Source organism: Nymphaea colorata, chromosome 7 (assembly GCF_008831285.2).
Source record: "Nymphaea colorata isolate Beijing-Zhang1983 chromosome 7, ASM883128v2, whole genome shotgun sequence".
Taxonomy (NCBI): domain Eukaryota; kingdom Viridiplantae; phylum Streptophyta; class Magnoliopsida; order Nymphaeales; family Nymphaeaceae; genus Nymphaea; species Nymphaea colorata.
Window position 1 is genome coordinate 6,335,507 of NC_045144.1, and position 7,472 is coordinate 6,342,978.

Below are 7,472 nucleotides of genomic sequence, written 5' to 3' on the forward strand. Positions count from 1 at the left end.
TTGACATTCAAAAAGTTGCCCCTATGAATATGCATGCAAGAGTTTGAACTATTACTTCATACATAAACATTTTGCAAGTGTTGAATTTGCACATCTTTTTCTAAAATAACACATATAAAGCAATGTAACCACCTATTCAACTATGCATCTTGTCGAAAATCACAAGCAAATCAAGAGCCTTCCACCACTAACATCTATCAAACTATTGTAATATCTAATAATATCTAAGCTAAAATCTTTGTCACATGCAACTCAAGATGCATTCTCCAGTGCTTCCTCTGGGGGATCTGCAGTTGTCCGAGCATCCTCATTGCCCAATGGAACATCATCTTGTGGGCAGAGACAAGATAAAGTGGATGCTGCTCATGATGTACAGAAGCGGACTTTGAACTCAACACAGGTGCTAATGAAGGAAGATGTCGATGCTGGCAACTTGTTATCATCTTTATCTGAGTTGTTTGGTGAAGCCATTCTCTCCTTTGTCCAATCCTCGGAGATGATGATTTTCTTATGAAAAAAAAAAGAAAAGAAAATCAACCTGTAATTTTTGTAATTTGTAATTCCAGTTTTTGGGTGGTAATTGTACTGTAAAATGTCCAATTACTGAGCATTTTTTCTTGACGAAAAGCAGTCAAGAACCTAACGACATGTTTTCCAGATGACGATGACAGTGAATCAGATTAATTCCAACTAAGTTCCTAAAAGAACAATCAGAGTACAAAGTTGAATCCAAGTAGATTACGCTGCCCAGTGATGCTTTGCCTGCGTTTTCCGAGACAACCTGCTGGATTTACCATTAAGCATAACAAAAACTTAATACACAAAAACATCACAGGTTCAGGAATGATTCTGTTCCCAAATTTTGCTCCGAGTTGCAGGTTCGGATCGTGCTTAGATTAAGATCAGTTCCAGTTAACTATGTTCTTCCTAGAAAGCATGCTTGATGCGTCATGGTGGCGAAGGTTGAACAGACATGCAGTCTAAGCACGAGTTCGATGTACTATCAGAACTGCTTATGAGTAGTTTGAGCACAAAGCATCGATGTTGATTTTATTTCGACATAACTGGTTGGAGTGGCTTTGGATTGGATAGGATGGGATGAAATTGATTTTCATTACTATGGAGGATTGGACTACGGTGGGTTAAATTTGAACTAGAATGAACAGATCCAACTTCATTTTGGTAAAGTATTTTGGAGCTCATTGTCAGTCTCCAGAACAGATTCAGGTCAGCACGGCGAAGAGCGAAAAGAGATTTCACCGAGTACCGGGCCAAAATATCTGGATCTTTTCCGCCTCAAATAGGTTACATGAAACCTGAGGCACGATCCACTAGAAGTGTAAGGGAGATATTACAATAGATTCTAATAAGGCAAGCCATCTGAATCAATGATGATTAGATGGCTAAGGAGGGAGATCAGAAAGGGGTTTTGAATTTTGATATTAATATCACCTTAGTGCCCAACTTTATCATCTTAATCATCTTAATAATCCAACTCGTAATCTTTTATTGTTTAGAAATAAAATGGGAAGAGACATCGGAATCCAACCTCCAGGTGCACATTGGCAAGCTTGCCCTAGAGAATGGCAAGCCTTCCTCAGAAATCCTCAATTAATTACTATAAAGCAGCAATCTTCTGCACAGTCACAGTTTCAATTTCAAAACAATACCAAAAACTCATACTGCAAACTGAGGAAAAGGAAGTTCACAAGAAATCTACAACAGCATTCTTCACAGGTCCTGAACGCTCAAACCTGCCATAATGAATTATTAGAAACGTCATTAGTAGTAGTCCAAAGAATACGCCAAGCACTTAGGCAGCAACACATTGTGCGAATGACCCGAAAGCAAAAGCACACGAGATGTCTTGCAACCAAAAATACAAACCAAGATCTGAACTCTTCAATAATTCAGTTATCAGAAGTTGCCTAACCGAGACATATGTGCCTACATCGCAATTCCTGCTAGATGGCAAGCCTTTCAAGACTGTCTATAGGGTTTGCCAATGTGATCTAGTTTCTGTATCTGAATGGGTGTGATAGTGGACATGCATGGATTGTACAAAGAAAATATCCAGAAGGATCTTAACAGCATTCATAAATGTACTGTGGTTTCCACATTTCACCAAGCTCTTCAGTGTTTGTGAAGCCAGTGTTGCCAATCCCTTGCCTCCAATTGCAGAAAGAGATGGCAATGCAACTCCCATTCTTAAATCCGTACTAAACCATCCGAAGCAGGTGGACATTTAGTCTTGGTGCAGTTTCAATACTGAAACATGTTTCAGGAAACACCAGTTCTTTGAAATACTTAAAGATCAAGAAATACTAAAGATCAAGAGGTTGTTGCGATCCATTAATTTGAAAACCATGCTTTCCAATACATGGAAATCATGGCTGTATTTGAAGGTGATAAAATTAAAGAGACGTTGAAGAGGTCGATTACCTTAATCATTGATCGAATGAATAAGGAAGGTGCTCCAATTAGTTTTGAATGTTGAACTAACGTTCTCTTTCACTTAGGCAACTGCTGTATATGCCTTGGCCTCTAATGTATAAAGAAGAGGACTGATTGTAATTCAAAAAACAAGCAAGAAAGATCGACCTATTCGTGGATGTAGGCTCCCATTAGCCGAACCACGTAAAATTGCCTTCTCTCTTTTTCTCACCTCTGTTCATACTCTGTTTTCTGCACAATCTATCATGGTATCAAAGCAGCACTCATTCATCCTGAGGCAGTAAATCCATTCTAAGCAAGCAGAAACTGTTGGAGCAGGAGGGGGTAGCAAGGCACGACAATGACCATCACTCCATTATACAAGGTAGCGATGGATCTTTGCATAGATTTGTTGTACACGAGCAAGGTAACCCCAATCTTAAGATTACCAACACCTTGCTTGATGGCCTCAATTATTTATCTTGGTCTAAGGCAGTCACATTCCTTAGTGGAAAATCCAAACTCGGATACATTGATGGTACCACAAAGAGACCACCATTTAATGATCTGAAATATAGTGAGTGGCGATCTACCAACGACATTGTTGCATCTTGGCTCATCAATTCTATGGAACCCAAGATAGCATCATGTTTTAATTTTTTAGACACCGCAAAGGAGGTAGGACAGGATACCAAAGATCTTTACGGTGAGCAATATAACACTGCTCGCATGTACCAATTATCTCAAATAAAAGGAAGTCTAAAGAAAGAGATTGTTCCTATTAGTGAATATATTGGTACCTTCAAAGGAATTTGAGATGAGATGGATGTTTATTCTCCATTAACTACTGATCTTTTCAAAGCGAAGAAGCAACGTGAGCAAGAACGTATTTTTGAAATTTTAGCTGGGCTACCAAATGACTATGAAAATCTTCGTAGTCAAATTCTCATGGCACATGAGCTGCCTTCACTAAGTTATGTTTATGCTCTTCTCATGCGAGAAGAGTCAAGAAGAAAAGCAATGGCACTCTCAACTACAGCAGTCAAGAAGTGTCCAATGATGAAAAAGCTGCCTTTGCTATGAACTTTCAAGACGGTAGAAATTTCAGGCAAAACGTGATGAAGGAAGAAAACCAAAATGCACTCATTGTAAGAAAACTGGTCACCCTCTTGAAAATCGTTGGTTCCTACATGGAAAACCGGACAGAGGGACAAATCATGCCTCCAAGACCACTTCAAAAGGGGCGGTTAAAAGGAAGGATGATCAGACCAGTCTCATGGCTTCTTCGTCAAACAATCCTATCACCTTGGAGACTTGCTGAAATGATAAAGGGACTTCAAATGAAAAAGACCGTTGGAATCTCTATCAACACTTCTGATCAAGCTAAAGGTATGGCTTATGCTACTTTTAATTCTTGCACTCATTGGATTCTCGACTCAGGAGCCACTGATCATATGGCTAATCAATCTGCTTATCTCTATTCCCCCCATTCTATTGACGGCATAGGACCTGTTGCTGCAGCCAACGGTGCTCCCATTGTTGTCAAAGGAAAAGGAGGATTAGATTTCTTTAACAAAAATTATACTAGTGAATTTCTCATAATGCCTGAACTTAAGTCCAACTTGTTGTCAGTAGCTAAAATCACCAAAGAATTGGAATGCAATGTGGTTTTTTCTGCTACTAATGTTGTATTTCAGGATCGGAAGGCTCAAATGACGATTGGTGAGGGACGCCTAGTTAACGGACTCTACCAAATTGTAGCTCTTGATCAGACATTGAATGCATCTACTTTGAATGAGGGAGAAATCTGGCATCAACGGATGGGTCATCCATCATCTCGGATTTTGAACTATTTATTTCCCAAGCATTATTTTGATATTCATACATGTGATATTTGCAAGTATGCTAGAATGACCAGTTTGAAGTTCTCTTTATCAGATTCTATTAGTGAACCACATTTTGATCTCATTCACTCTGATGTTTGGGGCCCTGCGCCTGTGGATTCTCTCGATGGTTTTAGATACTATGTTATGTTCATTGACGATTACTCTAGATCCACTTGGGTTTATTTCATGAAAAACAAATCTGAGGTTCCATCTCTTTTTCAAACTTTTCATAAGATGGTTGAAGTTCAATATAATAGAAAAATAAAATGCTTTAGATCTGATAATGGTACTGAGTTCAAAAATTCTAGTTTTAAGTTTTTCTTAGACAAGCATGACATACATCATCAAACGTCCTGTGTTGACACACCTCAACAAAATGGCGTGTCTGAAAGAAAAAATAGACATTTATTAGAATTAGCTAGGAGCTTGTTATTCCAAATGAATGTGCCCAAAAATTTTTGGAAATATGTTGTTTCTACTGCTTGCTATGTAATTAATAGAACTCCTAGTAAGCACCTTAATTATGCTAGTCCAATTGGGAAGCTTATAGGGCAAGAACCAAAACTTGATCATTTGCGTGTGTTGGTTGTGTGGTTCATGTGTGGCTACATCATGCAAAAAGAGACAAACTAAGTCATCTCTCAATCAAATGCGTCTTTGTTGGTTACAACTCTCAAAACAAGGGATATGTATGTTTCGATCCTATTTCTAAGAAAACTTATATATCACGTGATGTTCAATTCAATGAGAAACTTTCCTACTTTGGAGAAAATGATAGTGGTAAAGATCAAGGGGAGTCTAAATCTCCTAACTTGCATGACTTTGATGATTTATTTTTTTCCATTATTGATGAGCAGGTCACTAAAAAGACTTATTTAGAAATTAAAAGTCCCACAGAAAATCGAGAACCTACTACCTCTACTGAAAATGATGAACCAACTAGCGTGCTTCTTAGAAGATCTGAGAGAATTCAAAAAGTGCCCTCTCATTTAGTTGATTATGAGACTTGCAACTTCAGTCGCTATCCCATCAGTAATTTTGTCCCTTACAATCAGATCTCAGCCAAACATAGTAACTTCATTAAGAGTCTTGATAAAATTCGCGAGCCTCAAACTTTTCAAGAGACCAAGAAAGACTCAAATTGGAGAAAGACTATGAATGGAAAATTGGAGGCCCTAAAGAGCAACAAGACGTGGCTGGTTGTTACAAAACCAAAAAATTCAAGCGTAGTTGGATGCAAAATGGCACTATAGAGTCAAATACAAGAGTAACGGCTCACTAGAAAGATACAAAGCTCGACTAGTAGCCAAGGCTTTACTCAAACAAAGGGTCTTGATTATGACAAAACCTTTGCACCTATGGCTAAAATGAACACCTTGAGAATTCTATTATCAGTGGCCTGTAATTTGAACTGGGGACTTCACCAATTAGACGTGAAGAATGTTTTTTTGCAATGTAAACTTAGTGAAGAAATCTACATGGCACTACCTCCAGGGCATCCAGATGAAGGAAAGAACTATGTATGCAGACTCAAGAAAGCTATCTATGGTCTTAAGCAATCCCCTAGAGCATGGTACTTAAAAATAAGTAAGGCACCGAATAGCTTTGGATATCGCAAATGTCACTCAAACAACACGCTTTTCATAAAGAAACATGAAGAACGCACCACTGTTGTGTTGATTTATGTAGATGATATAGTCGTGACAGGTGATGATATTGAAAGCATACTCAATCTCAAACACTACTTGAGAACCACATTTGATATAAAAGATCTTATAAAACACAAGTACTTTCTTGGAATTGCGATAGCCCAGTCACACAAAGACATCTTTCTCTGTCAAAGAAAATATGCACTAGACATATTAAACAAGACTGGATAAATGGAAGCACGTCCAGTCGACACTCCGTTCGAAGCAAACCTCAAATTGAGACCCTGTGAGGATGAACCAGAGGTCGACAGGGAAGTATTTCAGCGACTAGTTGGTAAGCTTATTTATTTATCTGTCACTAGACCTTATATTTCTTTTGCTGTGAATGTAATTAGCAGGTATATGCAAAACTCAAGGGAATCACACATGAAGGTTGTCGATCGCATTCTTTGTTACATCAAAGGCTCTCCAAGACAAGGACTTTGGTACAAAAGGAATAAGAACTTAGACATAGTAGGATTTACTCATGCAGACTGGGAAGGAGATATCAGCGATAGGAAATCAACTACAGGATACTGTGTCTTTGTTGGTGGAAATCTAGTAGCCTGGAAATGCAAGAAACAAAAAATAGTGGCTAGATCCAGTGTAGAAGCAGAATATCACGCTATGGCCACGGGATCCAGCAAACTCATTTGGACCAAGAACGTGATTGAAGAACTGAATCTTGAAGTTTCAAAGCCCATGCACATGTTCTGTGACAATCAAGCTGCCATATATATTTCTATAAATCCAGTCTTTCATGAAAGGATGAACCACATTTGAATCGACTTTCACTATGTCAGAGAAAAGATTGAATCTGGAGAAATCAAATCGCTTCATATCGGTGGAGTTGAGCAAGTTGCTGATGCATTAACTAAAGAAGTCACTAAAGCAAAACTTCAACTCGCAATTGACAAGTGGGGATGTCATAATATCTACTCCCCACTTGAAGGGGAGTGATAAAATTAAAGAGACGTTGAAGAGGTTGATTACCTTATTCATTGATTGAATGGATAAGGAAGGTGCTCCAATTAGTTTTGAACGTTGAACTAGCGTTCTCTTCTTACTTAGGCAATTGCTGTATACACCTTGGCCTCTAATGTATAAAGAAGAGGACTGATTGTAATTCAAAAAACAAGCAAGAAAGATCGACCTGTTCGTGGATGTAGGCTCCCATTAGCCGAACCACGTAAAATTGCCTTCTCTCTTTTTCTCATCTATGTTCATACTTTGTTTTCTGCACAATCTATCAAAAGGCAACACTTTAAAATACAACACTACTAGTGGTGCTGAAATACATTAGTTATTCCATCATCATTTCCAATACAATGTTCCCAAATTCATTATGAAAGATAAGATATGGAGCTGAAAGAGACTGCCTAAATCTTTCAGCTAAAGACCCAAATACCTGAATTTATTGGCGTTTTTTAACTTGTTAAGCAACTATTATATAAAAAAAGTTGAA